We start from the raw sequence: 20223 nt of genomic DNA, 5'->3' as shown, positions 1-20223 counted from the left end.
TTCTAAGTCTAGAGAGAGGGTGGATGTTGTTTGTGGGACTATTTTAAGCATGCTCTTGAGTGCTTCTCTTCCCCCGCCACCCCCCCAGTGCATTTTTCAACATGTCTGTCTCCATTTTCCTATCAGCCCTCACCCTTCCAGTCCAGCAAGGAGGAATTGGGATGAATGTTGGCTCAAAATCCATTTAGGCACACCCCTTCCTAAGCTTGAGCAAGGGAAACTATTAAATAAGTGTTTACTCCTGGATATATAGCATTTCACGTGAATGTGGAAAGTTATATTCTCCATTTTCTGTCAGTTACCAGCCCTGATGGAACCATACTTGAGCATCCTAGAGGCCAGGGATCCTCCTATTAAATACGACTCTGTTGTCCCCTCTAAGCCCCATGGTCAGGGTGAACTTTCTTATTTTGGTCAGTTTTTTTAATTGGGGTCATTTAGGTCACCCAGGTGGGGTTCTTCAAATGTCAGTGACTCTAGATAATCCCGTCTGCATGAATGATAAAACAGAATATGTGATACAAGTGTATTTCTGCCTTAAATGTCAGTTTCCAGTAACTATTCATAAAATGTTGGTCTTGCAGCCTGATAACAAAACCAAAATTAAACACACAGTTGGGCTCTTGCAGATTTCATAAAATCATGTAATCTGATAGCTCATTCTCTGCAGTGAACCGGTTTGAAGTTTTTTTTATTTCCTAGCGTGAGAAGTTTCAGTGCAGAAAAGTCTGAGTCTCTGACTTAATCTTCTCACTAAATATTTATAGTTGCAGACAGTAATATTTGTTTATACTGTATCTGCACTCTGCATTTTTCTCATTCAGATTGTAAAAAGATAACTACATTCATTGTGAAGACGATTGTATTTTTCTGGAGTCCTTCATTTGTTGGACTCCTTCTTTCCTGTTGAGGTGAAGAAACTTTCTGGAATTCAGTTCCTGTTTCCTTGGCTGATGTCAACCCCGTCCTGTACTGGACGTGACAACGGTGCTGTCTCTCCTCCACCTCTCCAGCTTTCCCTGCTGGTGGTAGCACTCATGCTGAACTGAGCTTTTCAGTGTGACCAGTTGCATCAAAGCACTGGAGCTTTGCCCAGATGCTCATAAACAAATGAAATACAATGTGGGATATTATATTGTGCAAACTAAAGTAATCAAAGAGAATATTAAAAAAAGAAAAAAAAAAAAAAGAGGAGATCCTGTTCGTTTCTACAGTTGCCTTTCTCCTGAAAAAGCACTTGCTTTGTGTGTAGCTCCTGTTGCTTTATTACACATATGAAAGGGTTGTGTGGTGGTTGATTGTGTTTTTAATTATTATTTTAAAAATGCCATGATTTTCAACATAGATTGCCATTACTAAATAGAACTTTGTTCTCTGTATCCTCAGCACCAAGGTGATGATTGTCTTGTCTCGAGCCAAACTCAAAAGTTTCTCCGGCATGATCAATCTAAGCGTGAACACCCACTACTACTCTTACTGTGATGGAAAGCTGGAGGAGAGCTTAGTAGTTGAGGATGAGGAAGCTTTTAAAGTAAAAGAGGAAAACATTACCCTAGGGTACTTTCAGAATTGCTGCTGCTTCTATGATCCATAGTAGTAAGGAAGGCTTATCCAAGTTCATGCAGCCTTTTAAAATGTGCGCAGGGTGCTTGAAGTGAAGATCTTGCTTCCCGAGGCATGCTGCTTATCCTTGGGTTTGTTCAGAATTTCTGTAGATACTACTTCCGTTGTGGATTTGGGAAAAAGACATTCAGGCTTTCCCAGCCAGCATATCTTTTGAAGGCATTCTTTTTAATTATGTTAAAATCCTGAATTGTTGGTGCTGCCCTTTTTACCCCCAACTGCCTGGAACGTGTTGAAGAGTGTTGGATTGCTCTTTGCCATTTTTACTTTCTGATGCCCCTATCATGGAAATAGTTTGCTGGCAGCAGATAAGTTTTTGTATCTCATTCCCTGTCAAATTCCTTGGTCTGTGCGATAAAGCAGTTTCATGTGAGGCAGCAGGAGGAAGAGGACCACATTCATGTAAATTCTCTGATTGCAGCAGTGGTCGGAGTAGGTTGGTGAACATCTCCAGAAGGAATTATAGGGAGTGGGTTCATGGGAGAGAAGCACTGGAGCTCTGGAGTTCAGCAAACAAAAAACTTGTCCTTTTTCAGTTGACACAGGCAGGCTGTTAAAAGTTAATAGTACAGATTCTGTTATCAAATCCTGTTAATTACAAATTAATGAAGAACAGCTCTGCAAAAAAGAGTTGATATAGTTATTCAGTAGCTTGTGACATGGTGATCGGATTTTCAGCTCTCTCTATGTGATGCTGAAATTAAAGCTGAAAATGCTGATTCAGAATTGCAGACTGGCATATTTTAAATCAGTAAGCTTATAACTACAAGAGAACAGTTCTAGCATGAAACTAAATATTGTTTCCAAAGGGCAAAATCATTCTTTGCCATCATTATAACTATTAACAAAAATGGGCTTAAATGTGTCACCCTATCTCTACCACATTGTAATTAAGTTTTCACACTGCTCCTTAGCTTATAAGTCTGTTTGTCCCTCATGGCTTAGAAATGTTGAATCTTTGTGAGCATAAAAAATATGTACCTACATGTGTATCAGCTCATCACTGTGACTTTAAAGTGGAGATTGTTGGGGTTTTATCCAGCCCAGTCTGGTTTGGCTTTATTCATAAGCTGAGTGGAGTCAATGAATAAGTGTTTAAAAATGGAACTTTTTCCAAAGTAGTTCTAAGCCTTAAAACTCTCTCACTCAATACTGATTTAATAATTTCAACAACAGTCTGTGGTTTTAGGATTTTTTTTTTTTTTCCCCTTCACGCACTGAACTGTATTCATTAATGATGACCTCCTTTAGCAAATATTGATATTTAGAAAATCAGTTTAATAAACATACAGCTTTTTGTTTCCCCTCTGCTGAAGCTGGATTTACTTCTTAACAGTTCAGCTGTAGTAACATGAGGGTTTTCTGTCTGCTAATGACCAGTGACTCTTCATAGAAAAGAATGTTAAATGTGGAACTAGTTTTAAGATTTGGCTTAGCTGTGTACCTTGGCATGTCAGGTTAAAACTGTCAGTTGAGTTATTTGCATCTGATGTTCTCTCAATTCTGTTTCTTCTGAAGGGTTTATGCTGTTAACTGAGACTTTCCAACACTACAGTCTTTGCTAGTTATCAGCGTGGAGTGCTAGGAAATGTGATTTGTGTTGTGTCATCTGTAGGCTGAGGAGAGTTTTGGTTGAAGGGGGATGGGGGAAGAAAAATTACTAACATAGAGTAAGTGCAAGTCTGATTTCTTTATGCTCTGCATTCAGTAACTGTTTTCAGTGGTCAACAGTTGCTACTATTGCTCAGTGTCTACACCTTAACATAGAGGTATGTAGGGTTTCATGCCAAACGGTTCAGTTTGAAGTCTGTCTGTATAAGGAATTGGAGTAACCTGTAATTAGTTCTCTTAAGTTCAATTTATCTAAATTTCTGAATTAGCAGTAGTGCAGCTACACAAATCAGTGATTAATGATCACTGAATCAAATGTGTTTATTCTTAGCTAACAGTCTTTAAGGATAGCCATTTATACTTGACATGGGCTGTAATTTAAGATTGAGTTAATTCTTCTAATAAACTGAAACAGTCAAGCCCCCAGATATTACAATTTAACAACAGCAAACCAAAACCCTTTGCTTGCATTCTGTTTGCAGTCTTTGAAAATGTGTTCCTTAAAAAAAAGTAGTAAATTACGAACCACATGGTATTATGAAACATATTGTAACTCATGAGAGCTCCAATCCTGGTTATAACTGAATATTGAACAAATCACCTTGATGTTTGGAGCAGTAGCCTGCTACCATGAAGGTATGGAAGGAGGTAATTTCATGAGTGTTTTCAAAAGATGATGCCTGCCAATACCAGTCTTAAGTTTGTAGATGGCAGTAACTTCAGAAAGTACAAGTGTTGCTTTCAGTAAGTTGGTGTATGGGCTCTCAGATAGCAAAGCTGATTCTTACCTGCCTCTCAGTAAGTATGTTTACATGGTTGAAGTGAAAGTTCACTGGTAACATCTGAGCAGGGGAACTGAACACTGCAGTTCCCATGCCAGCCTTCTCCTGTTGCTAGTTATAAAAGTGAGAATGGTTTTTATAAGGAAGTTGAAGGTTGCAGGTGGTAAGGCAGCTCTTTAAAGACTGTGAATTAGAAGCTGGATAAAATATATCCTATCAAAGACTTCCAACTTTTTGTTGCTACTTTTTAAGGGGTAAGGAGGGTTTTATAGTGGAGTTACAGAATCTCTTAGAGGCAAGGAGACATCTTTCAAAAATTGAAGCTTTCTCCAAAGAAAATGGCAAGGAAAAAAAAAACAAAACAAAAAACAAAACAAAAAAAAACAAACAAACAAACAAAAAAAAAAAAAACAAACAAAAAAAAAAAAAACACCATCCATCTCACAAATTAAATTTTAAAGTATGATAAGTCTGGCCAAAAGATATTCTGAGAAACAATTTGCTAAAGATATGAGAGCCTGCAATGAATCATTTAAATTGAATCATTTCAAGTACATCAGAAATGAATGTCCTGCCAGACAGACTGGAGAGCTGATAGATGCCTGAAGTGTAAAAGAAGTGCTTAGTGAAGATAAGGAGCAGCATGAAAGCTAAATCATTTGTATCCCAGTTGACTTTCCTGAGAGATTTTAATGCAGGAACTTTGCTTCGTAGGTCATGTTTTGAGAATTGGTCTCAAATTGATATGTTGGTAGAAAAGATTATTAGAACCAAAAAGAAAAAATATCAAATTGCCAGGAGTAGATAACATTTGCCCAAGAGATCTTAAGGTAACTGCATGTGACTGCTGATCAGGCAACTGTGATCTGTTACCTAAAACTGCTGCAGGATCAGAGGCAGGAAAACAGACAACACAATTTCAATATATTAAAAGCATTCCAGAAATAGTCAGGGTACCATGGACCAGCAGGTCTGCACAGGCAAGCTGGTATGTTCCATTAGGAACAAAGACCACAGAATGGGTAAACATGAGAGCATGTATCATTTATCTCCTGATTTGATAGAAGTGCACATGTACATTTCAAATAGATGGTCTTTAGCCTTACGGTGGGACATACAGTTAATTGGGTCTCCTCTTTGTCCTCTCCTTCAGCTTGCAGAATTGAAACTGCCAGTGGTTTCAAATGCAAAGAGAGGGGAAAAAAAAAAAATATCATTCTGTAATCATATAACTTTGTGAAAAATATACTTAACCAGAAACAGTATACTATATGGCAATGTAACATTTTGTTAAATTAGATGGATGTAAATAAAGAATAGTGGACTGAAATTAACTGTATTGTGTCAAGCATGCTAAATGACCTATATATATTCAAAATCTGTCACTGCCAACATACATTCATTTAGATGTGAGTGTTCAGTTTTGGTCAAGTTCTGAACACAGGATGTATGTGAAGCTTAGTTTAGGATGAAAGTGCCATGGTCACTAAGTAGACTTGTATGAAATCTGCCAACTCTGAATTTTCTCCTGTCTTGCATCCAGTCTGACGTGTGCCAATCATGTATGGTGTGACTTTTTTTTACATTGCTGATAACATGGTAAGAGGATAGAAAAGGAATGAGATATAATGCCATCCTGGCATCAGATGCCAGGGGTTCAGGCAAAAAGATTCTTTGGACTAAGAGTGGGTTTATGCAAGTTTTTCCATGGATACAGCCTCTTTAAGGTGTCTAACTTTCCATGTAGACTGAATATGTTTTAAGTTTCTTCAGTGTAAAAAAGTTTGCATTGGAATTAAACATCAGTTTTTTCCTCTTAGTTCATCATAACCATATGAATTCATGAACTGAAAGACATTTTATGAACTTCACTTTTTCTGCAAATGAGAAAAATACATGATTGAAAGAAAGCTGTTTGATTCACTTGTTACGATGATGTCTCCTTTGAAGGAGTAGACAGTTGCACAAAGCAATAAGGCTGTGTGCTGTGAGGATTTTTTTTAGCTACTTATCTTAAGCAGGAAGAACTTGCATTTCACCAATTGTGTGTAAAGTTGCTGATGACCTGTGGATGTTTGAAAAGATAAGTAACTGTGGGGAAAAATAATCCTGACGTGTGCAAAAAAATTTTAAAACCTTAACAGTGGTGAAGTAGCTTTAAAGTGAAACAGATTTACTAGACCAGCTGAAAGGCCTGCTCCTGCATCTGTCAGCTATACACCACTTTTGTACCAAGGAATCATAAAATGACAAAAGGTTACCAGAGAGGTCAGGTTACTTCTATAGAAACATTTTCTTTGACCAAATCTGTCCTTCAGGCTTTGTGGAGTTACACTATAGATAAATTCATGCTGCTCTCTTTAAAGCATAAAACACCAAGTCTGCACCGCTGTTACTTTGCACACGTTGTATCATATGGAAGAAAGCATATGTTTGTAGGTGGGTACTTGCATGATTTAGAAAAATATTCAGAAATTCTTTCATCTTCACTATAACTTACAATGTCGCATGTTTGCCGTGAATCATGCCAATTCAACTCTAGGTCATCCAGCTGTCGTATAAGGAGGTGAGCTTAAATTGTTTTTTACCAAATATATTTCAGTGCAATACATTTCACTGCAATAAACTCTATTTCAGTGGGTATAGCAAGGTGCTTGTAGTGGGTTGATGGATGTGAGGGGTTTGTTGCTTTAATTCAGCTTTCAGCATGGACTGTTAAAGGATTTGTAGTATAAAGGAGTACTTTGCTTATTTACATGTCACGCTAACATTGAAATGTAAAGACTTTAGTACCATGCTGATGTTCAGAAATGTGAGTTGTATAATACATTTGCTAACTTTCTGGCTCGTTTTTCTTTCTTGACAGCAGTAATAAAATACAGAAGACAGTCTTTGAGATGTCCATTAGCTTCAAGCATTTACTGGGAGTGGGAGGGAAAGCATTGTTGTTGCTTTAAAAATCTTTCACGGAACTTGTTAAACACCATTTTCTCTTAAACTTGTTTGCTTTATAGTAGTCTCCGTGGATGTACATTTTCCTATTCAAGTAAACTTGTATTTCAATCACAAGCCCAATAAAATTTAAATCCACTACATTTCCACCATTCTTCCTCCCCTCACTTTTCGCCCTGCTCTATTTCTTCCATGTTGACTTTTTTTTAATTTATATTTTTTAAGGAATCAGACATGTATTTTTCACTTAATGTTTGTTATGTTAGCAGCTCCTGCACTTGCTATTCTGAAAGCTTGTTTGTGCCTGGTGACATTTTCTCACAACATATTTTAGTCTACACTCACACTACTGTTGCCAGATCTTGGTATTTACTTGGTACTGCTAGGTACTCATTTTACACTGTGTTGTACTGCAATGCAGAAAATTAGTATGTCTCAATGTAAAAGACCCCTTTGCCTCTGAAGTTAGTGAGATGCAAAGAAAAACGTACTACCCATCATGCTGTGTGAATTGCAAGAATTTAATGAGTAGGTTCTTGTTTTTAAATTCACCATTTGCCATTTTTTTTCCCCTTGGTATTTAAATGAGCTAAGTGATCTCTTCTCCTGTGTTTCCTTGGCCTTGCCTGTAGCTGGCTAGTGTTTTAGAGCAGCATGCATCTTGCATAACTTGATATGTGTGCAATATGGATGTCTACTTGTGACTTATGTGCCTCTTGTAATCACTGTAAGCCTACAGTGCAGCCAGTAAAGTCTAGAAAATGACTCACTTCATCCTAGAGGAAGACTTTAATTAGACAATGAATTCAACTGTTATGTAAATATCTAAAGTTAGGCAAAAAGAATCACACTCTAGGACCTAATGAATTAATGAACACGAATGTTGAACATGAAGATGTTAAGTTTCAGGAGGTCACACATAATATAAATGATAAATGAAAACTCTTACTTTAGGACTTAGTAATTTTCCTTTCAGACTGGGAACTTTTAGACGTTGAGCAACTTTGTTCCTGATGCAAATTCTGGAGAGAGAAAAACTTAAATTATCCTAAGTGACTCACAAATTATTTAGTGATAAGGTATGAACTCCTCTTGCAAGTTCAGATGGGTGCTATTTATCCGTAACCATTATGTAATGTAAATATTTCTAGGAACTTTCAAGTATCTTCTATATTTCAGTAATTATTCTAACATATGTGATACATGTTGCCTGTTCATTCATGTGGGGACTTTGTCAGCATGAGTAAATGCAACTTGCTCATGCTATGGCTGAATGTGAAAACTAGGGATTTTCTAAACCCCTTTTGCATTTTTTTTAGTGTGAAATTCTTTGCTGTGTAGCAGATCTGAGCACTGCACACCACTTAACCTCACCACTATTCACCTATAAATCTATTTTGGGATCTGAGTGGTACACAGGCTTGGAGCCCTTTGTGCATCTGTTGGGATCTAAACTACATGATTTCTTAAAGCAGCTACAGCACTGTTACCATCCCCTAGTTTGCTGAAATATCTTAGATTTTGAGGTAGGTCTAATAAAGCTTTTAATCATGGGATTTTTAGATTAAAAACTTCTCGATGTTTTGCTGTTCAAGTATAGTTTTTCCTTGTATTGTCCAATATTTAGGATAAGTAATATATTAATTAAGTAATATATATTATTTGCCTTGCAGCACTTCATGTGGAAAGAACTATCAGTCTTGGAGAGCTGGCCCATGTGTCTTGGAGGTCTTGGCATTTCTCAGTGCAACTTCTGCTGTGTGTCCTTGCTTCCACTTCCTTCCTCCCATGCCTTCTAACCCAGCATAAAACTGGATTGATCACATGCAGAAACTTTCTCTGTGTTCTAATATGTGAGAAAGTCAGGTTTTGCTGTGGCAGGCGGTAAGCAATGTGAGAAATCATCCCCCAATGGATTTGCCTGATGTTGAGCAGCTAAAAGTGAAATTATGGGAAGAATATGATGAGTGCTGTTCTTTCTTTCAAGCAGTGGTGGAACTATTCTTGCAACAATATAGTGAGCTTACTTGTAGTCTAAAGTGTGCTATACTTCTGATTTAAGCAAGTTGTGCCTCTTCTGTTTACCTATTATTGAGTCATTGGTTCTAAGGGAGTAAAGAGAGAAGGGTGTTTTAAGCCATTCATGCAAATTCATACTTTCCAGTGAACTGTAGGATTTGGCTTTACTTTTCCTTGGGAAAATATAAATTACTGGAGGTCCTCTGCTTTTGTATTTTCCCAGTGATAACACTGAACGCTTGTGTAGGTGTTTCAGAGATGATACCAGTCTTCCAGAAGCATAGGTTTAAACTTGAAATCCATATTTAAAAAGATAGTGTTTAAACATTTCATCAATCTTGTTTGCTAAAAGAATACTTTTCTTATATTTGTTTCATTACTATATGGACACAGTATCACAGTCTTATTTCTGCAGAGTGTTTTTCTTTCCACAGACTGGGTTGCAAGCCTGTAGTTCTGTCAGATCCAATTTATTCAGCAAAATATTCAAGATGGTATTTCAGCATGCCTTTTTGTGAAGGGAATAGCCCTTCAATAGTTAATTCTTACCTTAGGTACTGCTCTTGAAAATTAAGTGCAAATATTTTCCTATTAGTGTTATTCTTCTGAATACCTGTGTAGTTTGAGATGTTGCCCCTGGTTGAGTGGTCCAGCAAATCAAAAGGTGACCTGCTGTTACAAAAGATCAAAGGAGCTCTTTTTAACTGGTGGTGTTCGAGCTGAAGGGAAAAAATGCCAGTAATATATATTAGAAGAATCTTGGTGTGAGTGGCTTTACCTAGCAAAAAAGAATCCATATGGATAATTTGGAATTTTTAAATGGGGGCTGGCTTGGGTTAAGGGTGGAAAAAGTACATGTTGTTTTTGTTTTTTAGATATGTTAGAGGAAAAAGATGAGCTGTGCGTGTAACCTGGTGAGTTTATTCCGGAGTAGGATGAAATTTTCAGGTGCTTGACAGGGTGTGGTTTGTAGATGTTATCAATAGCATCCTCCTCTTATATTCTTTATGCCTTTCCTGAAATCCGAAGTGTGGCATGATGGGGTTTTATTCATAGGAAAGACTCTAAAGGGCTGAATTTCTGCTTTTAAGTTCTGGAGCTTCAGGGCTGCAAGTATCTGTAAGAGTACTTACTAACAGTAATAAATACCAATAAGTAGTCAATAACTCTTGCTCTAGTATAGATGAAGCCAAGTCTGTAGCAATTTACTTGGGATCAGCACTTTTACAATGAAAAGTAATGGCTTTTATGAGGTGCCCCCAGATCTACCTGTTTAGCATCAGCCAATGTAAAAACATCCTGGCAGAGCCTCTAGACATGTGGATTTCTGAGATTTTTCCCACCTCGTCTCTGCCAGTAAGTGACAGTTGGGTCCATTCTGCACGCTGAGCCTGGCTTTGCCAGCAGCTCCCCGTCCCCCCTCCCACCGCCCTCTCCCCCAGATAACTTTATCCTCATAATACAGATAGGCAGTGCTCTGGTCTGGATTTCATTTCTTCTTCCTCAGCTCCATGTGATCTCGTGCGCATTCCTAATGCGTTACCAACAGCCTGCGTCTCTGAAAGCGCCGTATCAGCTTTCAGTGGCAAAAGCTCCGAGAGGAAACAGGCCGGTTCTTCCATGTGCAAACAGCTGGGCAGTTGTGGATGGAATTAATTGCTGATATACACTGGCTATGTTTTTCTTCTCTTGTCATTTCCTTTGCAGCTGTGAAAGACAAGTCTTTTATGCTTTCCTTCTCAGTGACGGTGATGCAAAAGTACTGAAATATATACGCTTATTAGGATTTGCATACAAAATAAAACTTCTCCTAAGCTGTAACAACCAGCACTGCTTACGTTGGTATTCAAATTCCAACTGCATCTTCCAAAAAGTAATTTCTGTCTTTGAATTTCCAGCTTGAAAAAAATCTGTTAGTGAAGATTTGGCTTTCTGAAAGAAACAGTCATTATTTTCTGAAAATAGGAATCTGAAGTCAAGCATTAAAAAGTAATGTGTTCTAAAAATTACTGTCTTCCATCTATAGTCTTGGAGCGATTATATCAAATGGACTGATGCTACCTTAGCCAAATGTGAAACAGTCAAGTTGCTGAAAGTCACATTCCAGGCCAGGAGTTATGGGAAATTTATCACGGGGTTGGAAAATGTTCATGTTATCAACAGGGCTGTGTGTCTGCCTCGAGGCTTCACCCAGTCCATAACAATGCAAAAACAAACCACCCATCACAAATCAAAAAATGCTGTCAAAAATAGATTCTGAGCACTAATGGTGTTAGAAGCTGCAGTTTGCTGGGTTTAGTTGTAAAGTGGAAAAATGTATAGTATCTATTGTTGAAGATAATTTTTTGTTAGCTTCCACCCTGTAAGTCCCACAGATATTTTTTCCCCTTGTTTATTAAGCTGTTCTAAATGCACTTTTGTTTTATGGAATGGTTGCGCCTCCCCTGCTAGCAGGTTTATACTGCCATGCAGTTTACTCAGGGGAGCATCTATAAGCTTCTTTGCTAAAATAACTACAACTATCCTAGAGATTTTACTGATACACTGTAATTGCATATTGTATATTTATAAATAGTCTGATATGAAGAATGGATTGTTTATTTAAACAAATGCTAGAGACAGTTTTTGTTGTTTTAAGACCTGGTCCTAATAACTAAATAAATGAAATTGTACAAAAATGCTGAAAATGTCCCAACCAGCTTGTGTCGTGCAATTACTTCTACCGCAAGATGAGTATTTCAAAGGTCCTACTGAAACCAGGGCCATTATTTGTAGTAAGAAGTACTGTGCAGAGTGAGGAAGGGTTGACAGATTGAGATGGGTCTTTTCTTTTTTAAAAAAAGAGAATAAAAAGTTATCCAACCCCTTGAAAGCAGCCAGGCTGTCAGTCACAGCACCCACATCAGCCAGACTTGCAGAGATCTGTGTGACTGTACTTGTAGAAAATACAAAAGATTGCGTCCGAGCTTTTTGGCCCTTCACGCAAGGGATTTCTGCTGCAAACATGCATCTGTCACGGCTAATAGTGCACAAGAAGACACCAAATCAAGCCTGGCTCACATGGCACACAGGAAGTTCAGCTCTAGTAACTCAATTGTAAATCTGAGCCAGAGTCAAGTATTGCTTTCAAAGGCTTCTAGTTTTTATAGCTATACAAAAGTTAACTATTACGTAAGTCGTATGTCATACATATGTATATATGTGTGTGTATATATATGTATGTTAATATTTTATTTTAAATGTACATGTATCATACACACACTGTCCTGCATATGTCATGCTAAGTACTTTTTTGGCAGGTAACAGAAGTTATGGAAACAATTAAAATTCCTGTGCAACATTGGATTACTTATTTGTTTGGAAGAGTGGGTGATGTTTGGGGGGAAGGGAAAAAAAAAAAAAGCAGATCTGTACTTTAAAACCAAAGTGTAAAAGCATTGTGAGGTGTTTTTACCAGAAAATCTTTTTGTCAATTTGTGTTTTGACAGAAAGGTCTGAATATCGGCAATCCAGTTGGGCATTTTGTACTCTGGTGTATCTATTAATAATATTTAAGAAGTGGTAGAGCTGCAGTTGTTTTTATGGCTAGTAGCCAACTGTGTCCATTTCAAGGCACTAAACATGTATGAGAACAGTGCTCTTAACTGCCCTGTAATGCAAGAACTTGTTAAAGTTTAGAACCTGGTTGCTCTCTGCTCTGGCTTCATGGTATTTTCTAATTCACTTTAATCTAGTGCCTGTCTGACCGAGAGATTAAGTGTGGCAAAAAAAAAAAAAAAAAAAAACAAAACAAAACAAAAAAAACAACCAAAAAACAAACCAACCAACCAAACAAACAAACAAAAACAGTTTTTAAGAACTGCATATAGTAGCTGAGCAATTTAATTTCATCCACCAGTGAATATCTTGATCTAGAGAGTCTGCAGCTGCACTTTCCTATGGGTTACGTGACAGGTTGGTGGCGTGATTTGCTTTGCAAACCTGTAAATGAGTTCATGTTTGTGGATCTTTTAGCTGTGGTTTCTTTCTCCACCCTTTTCTCATGAATAAATTTGAAAAATATTTAGGACAAGATTTCTCTTGACTCGCCACATCTGATGATATCTTTTTCTACTATGGTCTCTGTATATACATACTTCTAAAACAATTTGGAGGTGTGGTGCAGTGTGCTTCCTTGGAGGGAAGAACACTGTTAGTAAAGATTACTAATTCTATGAGAAGAGTCAACCACACAAAATACTAATACTGTAGCTGGGAGGAGTCTGTGGCTTTGGTTCTTAACTCCCTGGGGTTTTGCCAGACAGTGACTTGGAGCAGAGGAGTGTTTGGTCACTTATGGTGAAACACTGAAAAGATTTTAGTCTTCCTGATAACTACATATCTCAATATACTACTAAGTTCATTGTCTTAATCAAACACCTGATGTGCTACATGAAGGAATTACATACAATGAATAAATATTTCAGATTGCATGTGATTTACAAGCCTTAGTTTACTAATCAGATACACAGTTTAGCAGTACTAAAGCTCGAGACATCGTTGCATGAACTTTGTGTAAGAGTGGGTTCATTCAATAAAAAAATAAAAGGAGCATTTAAAGAGCCTTTTATTCCTGTCATAAAGATGCTTTGTCCTATTGCCGTTGTGTATTTGGCAGAACGGTTGGGGATGGACGCAGCAGAAAGTTGTCTTGTATTATGATTGTCTTCTATTTCAGACTTGTGTGATTTTTATCATCAATGTCGTGACATGACTGGTGAGTTCAAATTTCTGTGTCTGAATGGGGTTTTCCAGTGTAGTATCTGTGTAATCCATAAATTGGTTACTCAGTTTGCCTCAGTTGTTCTTCATATTATGTTTTTCTTGAAGAATATATAATCAGATATTGCTTCTAGTTAAGTGAAGGAGAATGCCAGCCTCAGTAGGACTGGGCTCAGGGTTTTTATTACATGCTGGCAGGTAAAGTGAGTGCAACCATATCAGGCACAGGGCTGATTCTGCTGTGGTGCAGTACCATGATTTGTTCTACTGGCCTTCAAGGTTTTAATTTCAACTCTACGAAATAAAATCTAGTATGTTTGGTTTTGTTTTGTGGCTAGGTTAGGGGTTTTTTTGTTTGTTTTATGGCTGAGCACAAATAGGTAGGTAATCTTGATTTTAATTTGGAAAATACATTTTAACACTTGGCTCTAAACTGCAGCATAGCACTGGTCACACAGTTACAGCAATTGTTGCACTGTAGTTCCCTATCTCAGTTTACTGTATCAAAGTAGTTTAACTTCTGTGAGTATATGTGCTAATGGACTTTTATCATGTGTATGAGTAGTAGCAGACGAGATATTCTCTTGTATTATTCATTGCAGTGGGAGATGATAGAGAAGTCTATTCTCATTTAAAGCTATAGCAGAATGCATGAAGCAGCTTTCATTAATGTATACTATAATAGCATTGAATGTCTCAGATTACATCAGATTTCTTCTGATAAACACATGACCAACTATTTCTAAATTGCCTATGAAATTAAAAAAAAAGGCAAGGCACCCAAATACTTTAAAATATGTAAGTTTGAGGTGGAGAGAAGCTTTTAACTTTTGGTAGTTTAGTCATGCTTTCAGCATCTGGAATTAAGATTTTTCTTAAATGCAGTTTTGAGATATGCAGTATTAATCTCAAAGTTTTGTGAGGGCATGCAGATCTTAGCCTAGGAGTCAGATATTCAGTTCTGGCATTAGGGTTTTTTGCACTGTTTCCATATTCTGGCACTCCATTTCCTCACCTCGCACTGAAAGGGACATAAATTGACAGAACTGGATTTTTCTGACGGGTGCAAGGGAAGCAGCCTGAAAGATAAACTTTAACCTATCATCCTGTCAACAAATTTGCATTGTTACAGAAATAAGAATTTATATACAGTGGAGTCAAGAATAGTATGGAGGGACAATGCATTAAGATAAAAAGGAAAGTGCATATTTGAAGTTATGTTTTTCAGCCTAAGAATAGGATCTAAGCACACCACTATCTGATTTGCTTTTCTGTAATTCTGCCATAAGAAGTTCTGAATATTTTTGCTGGCCTAAAGCAAGGAGGTTCTAACTATGACAAAAATTGAACAAATTAATGGGAAAATTATGAAAGAATTTAATGTATCACTGTAGTTTTGGGATGACTGTTCTCTTAGCAGTCTACGCTGTGTCTTCAGCATGCCACAGTTCAGTTATGCGCTTGGGAAATTTCTCTCCCACTAAATGCACTTGTCCTTATTAAGGCTAATGGGAGTCATGTGTCTGTGTCAGTGGGAAAGCAGACCCTTGCAAATCTTTCTGGTAGATTTGGTGGAAACAGAGCTCACGTTCATTATTGCCGTGTTCTGAGGAGTCGGATGTCTCATTAGCGGGACATAAATGACGTTCACTGCACTTCTTTATTAGACAAGAGAATGTGGTAAAAATATAAAATTAATGACTTCTTGATCTTATTTTCTGTATTGTTGGATTAATTTGTTTGTTGTGTCCTTTCTCCCATCCCAGTACTCAAACATTATTACCTGTAGCCTGGTGGATGTGACACGGGGGTACTACAGCCCTGCTGTCAGGCCGCTCTGCCCTGAGCCCATGCCGTGGCTCCCCTCTCCCTGGAAAGTTACTGCAGCTCAGCAGCAACCCTTACATTTTCAATTTAAGGCAGGGAGCAGATCATAAATATTGATCAGGTAGGAGCCAAACTTTAGCCGTGGGCCTGTCAGTGTAGTACCTTTATAGTGATAGCCACGTGCAGAGGGAGTAAGAACGGTTTTGCACAGATCTGTGGGGAAGAGCCCACAGGGGGAGATGGGCAAGAGCCGCACCACCTCTTCGCTGAGCAGATGTTCCTGCAAACCTCCTGCTAACAAAAACAAACCCGCTCTCTCCCCCCTGAGTCATGGGGTGGGCTGGCCCCCCGTGAAGCCAAGCCCTTGGCCAATACACAGCGGGAATTCACTTCCCCTCAGGAAACATCGTCTTTCAGTGTTTTATCTTGCCTAGCGGAAGGGAACAATAGGCTATTAAAGCATTAGAACTGTGCCAGCTATAGCTGACCCTGTCCTTACTTCACTCTGCAGGTGACGCTAAAAGGAGAGGTTGGTTACTGTCAGAGTTAATTTGGTGGCCAGTGCATGGGGTCCTGGGCTGGTCATGGGTAGGAGGCAAGAGTGGCCATGAGAGTGCCTGGAGGGCTTCCCCTCAGGGCTGCCCCCCCCCCCCCCCCCCCCCCCCCCGAGAGACAGAAATAAACTTAGAAATCGAGAGTGATGTCTAAGTGTTGTTTGGTTGGTTTTGTTTGTGGTTGGTTGGTTGGGGTTTTTTTCCCTCCCTGGTATAAAATCTGTATTCCTTCATTCTGCAGCAGACAAAATTATTACATCATTGATTTTTGTCACTCTTGCAGTAAGAGTGGCTGGAAATGGCTGAATTGCAGGTAAAGTGTCCAATCACAATTAAAAAGGCCTCTCTAGTTCTACATGGAACGGGACAGACAGGCTTTCACCTTGCATGCAGAGTCTGAAGACCTGATTGTATCTTGAATGCAGCATTTGGAGCTGCTGTCCTTCCTGAGACTGTGCACATCTGTAAGCAATTAGATAAATTATGCCATTAATATCTCAAAAATTAGGGTCAAACTTGCTGTACTAGGAATTTGTTGTTTCAGAGAAATAAGGATATAAGGGAATACTTCAATCTACAAACAAGGGGTGCTCCAGCTATGTGCGCCATTAGTCTTAAAGGCGCACTTCTAAGTCACTTTACTAGAAACACTTATTTCAATACTGGTAGAACACTTAAAGCTGCAGAATGGACATGCATTTTGAGGAAACTCGGATGGGATGCAACCTTCGGATGTTTGACAGTAGCTCCTCCTTTGTAAAATGGAAACAAGTTTCTTAGGCCCTCAGTTTTCACTCACGCATACACCCTTAACTGCCACAAAAGAAAACAGCCCTCTTGATGACATTTAAGACTGATAGGGTAGAGTTTTCCTGACTCTTGCTGGAGGAGGAGCCCACCCAGGATGCGAGTTATTTGTAGATCAGCTGATCTTTCCATGATGAGAAACAACAAGGTGGTGCAACTAATTTTCTCTTCTGGACTGGGGTACCTGTTGCATCCTCAGACATTTACGTATTTTTCTTAATGTGATTTTCTCAAAATATGTAATAATGAAGAATTGTGGCATTCCCTTTCTGGGTAGCTCTCTACTCGTTATGTAAATGTATTCCCCAGAGCCCTGACTGGAAGCCTGCTGGAAGCCTCCCAGTCAGTGCCCTCACTCTGCAGCTCTTGGGTGCATCTGAGGATCCAGTATTGGAGACTTTGGATCAGTTTGATGGGTGGCAAGAAGGGTGCTTCATGCAGGAAGAAATATTTAAAAGTTAAGATGTGCACCTCTTTTTTTTTTTTAACAGTTGAGTGAAAACAAGTGAGGGAATCAGCTGTGCCATGTGAGCGAGTGTGTCATGAGCCTGCTGGGCAAGGCATAGTGAAGGGCATTATTCCGCCGGGAGGTTGGCACTGGCCATGGCCCTCCAGAGTTGCCACAAAGGATTTTCTGTTCGACATCTAATGCAACAAGAACATTCATATGTTTGCAGAGGGTTTCCATGGAAACCGTGTAAACTGTGATGCTAGCAGATAGAGGCAAAGGTTATACTATTGTAGAGGCCCTTTTGTATTCTTTTTAAATGTTTCAGAGCAGCTATATTTTTTAACTGATACTCTGAGCCTGTGTAACAATTAGCTCAGATTTTTGCTTTGTTTTGGGCTTTTTTCTTTTTTTCTTTTTTCTTTACCAAGCATTTCTTGTGTTTTTACAGAAGAAATCAGATGAGCTGCAAGAATAACAGTGAAAATATGGTTTTCTTGTTTGTTTGTTTGTTGGTTTTCTTTTTTGCTTGTTTGGTTTTTGTTTGGTTGTTTTTTGTTTTTTGTTTTTATTTCCTCAAATCACTTAAATGTCATTACTTGATTTATCTTTTTGTTCGTGATAATGATGCAATTGGAAATGGAAGAACAAGGCATGAAAGAAAAAAATTCAAGCTATTCTACCCCTATTGGTACAATTTCCAATTCTGTTGAGTGCTTTTTATTGCTCAGGTAGAACTAATTGAAAATGAGATCTTACCTGATCACACTGTGCATGTATTCACTCCTGCTACTTCACTTTTGAACCTATTGGTTACTTTCAGCCAAACTTGGTAAAAAATAATTCTCTTAAGCATTATAAAAGTGGATATCTGGTAGGATTTTGATGCTGAGGTTGAACAGACATAAAAGTTGCTCATTCTATCTGAACATATAAAGCAATAACTGAAAAAAGTAAAAGCATAGGTATATATAATTAATCAAACTTGTGATGAAGTTTGCAGAACCGAGAGACAATTTAAATTTTCAAAGTGTTTTGTGTTCTACTGCAAAAAGTACAAAAACCTCTTAAATGTATAAGATGTTCCCATCTAATATAGGTAAGTAACCTAGAGACATTAATAGCATTTCCAAGTAACGTAGTTTTGAAAGCATTCACAGTTGTGCTGTCACAATCCATGAAGCAGCACTTAGTAATTACTTTTTGTGTATGTCCCATACAAAGATGAAACAGCTGACTTTTAATAGTTACTGTTGTGGGTAATAGTTTCTAATACAGAATGGAAAGGTAAAATGGCATAGTTAGGTTAGGATAGCTATTGAATTTGCACCATGCCAGGAGGAGCCAGGAAGGGACGGATTTGTTTATTTACTTATTTAGCTTTCTCTCTCTCATGTTTTGTTATTTAGATATCAGATGTATAATTATTAAAAGCTTTGTATCCAGTGCCTCGTGAATGTGACAGTTAAAAATAACTTCAAAAAAAATAAACCAGTTGGAATTATTTCCCTCCATCTTAGTCTTCTAGAAACCACTAGTCTTCTAGTCCAATATCACCTGATTACAAACACTTGAAATATAACAAGAAAGTGAACATAGACATAACAAAAATCTATTTTAATGTTTCATATAGCATAATTGTATAATTGCACTCTATGAGGGGCAGGGGTTCTGCACCAGGTAGGAGTGTTTTGCATTATGAGTTACAGCTTTCTGAGTTTGAAGCCAGAAGTCTCAAGAAGAGGTCTGTTCATACAGCGCAAAACTTTGTGTGGTTTTCATCACTTCTTTCTGACTGTTTTTCAGTACAAACTCTGATCAGTTTTGATAATTTATCACAGAGAACATAATAGTGATGAGGTAAGCAGAAATTAAAATCCCATAGAAATTTGCTAGAGAGTTAAAAAGAACAAAACAGAAACCCCACAGCAACCCACAAATACCATCTTAAATACTTGTTCCAGAGCATACTGTGGAAGCATCATTCCATAATTAAGATAAAAAAAGAGAAATCCAGCTATCTACCTGTCCAAAATAATGCAATAACTAACAAGTTAGAACAATGCATCTTTAAAAAATAAATTTTTTTTTTTTTTTTAATATCTAAATACTGCCCAACTCTGAAATCAGCATCCACTGCTACTCCTCCAGAAACCTCTGAGACCAGATTAGTCTTGCAGGTTTCTTTTTTCCTTTTTGAATTAGGAGTTCCAGAAAAGATGTGGTTCATCTGCATCCCCACTGTGGCTAATGCAGAGCTCCGCCTGTCTTGGGTCAGTGTTGTCCTCTGCAGCATTCCAGCACGTCTGTGGGAGCTGTCATGAATGAGCCTTTGGCAAGCATCTAATCACCTATTATTCAGCACTTTATTAATCAAGTTTTGTGGTAATTTTTGACATGTTCTTACATTAATTTCTTGAACAGTGTTAGGTTTTTACAGATGTCTCAAAAAAAACCCACCACCCAACCTGTAAGTGAGCAACATAGTTGAAAGCCATAAAAAAGATGTGATTTACTTTCACTCCTCAATGAGATGTAATCTGTATAGCCTCAGACATCTTTTTGTAACATCAGTAATTTTCTTATGGTATAAACTGAAATACCATGTTTACCGAGGATGATTTCTATGAGTTATTCAAATATTCAAAAATTAGCATCACCAAAGCTCAAAGTGTCATTTTTACAGCAATTGCTAATTGATTTTTAAATTGGTTACTTTTGATTCATAATGATATAATTGAGAGAAAAATTTACCCCCACATCTCTCTACAATCAGACTCTCAACTCCAGCCCGTGGGTGACATGTCTGGTACTTGTATTCAGTATAAACATAAGCAGC

The 20223-nt window shown here is 37.9% G+C and overlaps 1 protein-coding gene across 5 annotated transcripts in view; it reads left to right on the top strand.

Annotated features, from left to right (window-relative positions):
• ADD3 (adducin 3) overlaps positions 1–20223 on the top strand; it is a 101191-nt gene that overhangs the window by 38946 nt on the left and 42022 nt on the right. Inside the window, exon 1 of one of the 5 annotated variants that reach the window (XM_032988591.2) lies at positions 13651–13743. The exons of the other annotated variants lie outside the window; for them this stretch is intronic. The gene's annotated coding sequence lies outside the window, so the exon portion shown is untranslated. Of the gene's footprint in view, positions 1–13650; positions 13744–20223 lie in introns of those variants that run through there. 5 annotated transcript variants of the gene reach the window in all.

This window comes from Tyto alba, unplaced genomic scaffold (assembly GCF_018691265.1).
Source record: "Tyto alba isolate M040663 unplaced genomic scaffold, T.alba_DEE_v4.0 Super-Scaffold_1, whole genome shotgun sequence".
Lineage (NCBI taxonomy): Eukaryota > Metazoa > Chordata > Aves > Strigiformes > Tytonidae > Tyto > Tyto alba.
This window is presented reverse-complemented; position numbering and strand designations above follow the sequence as displayed.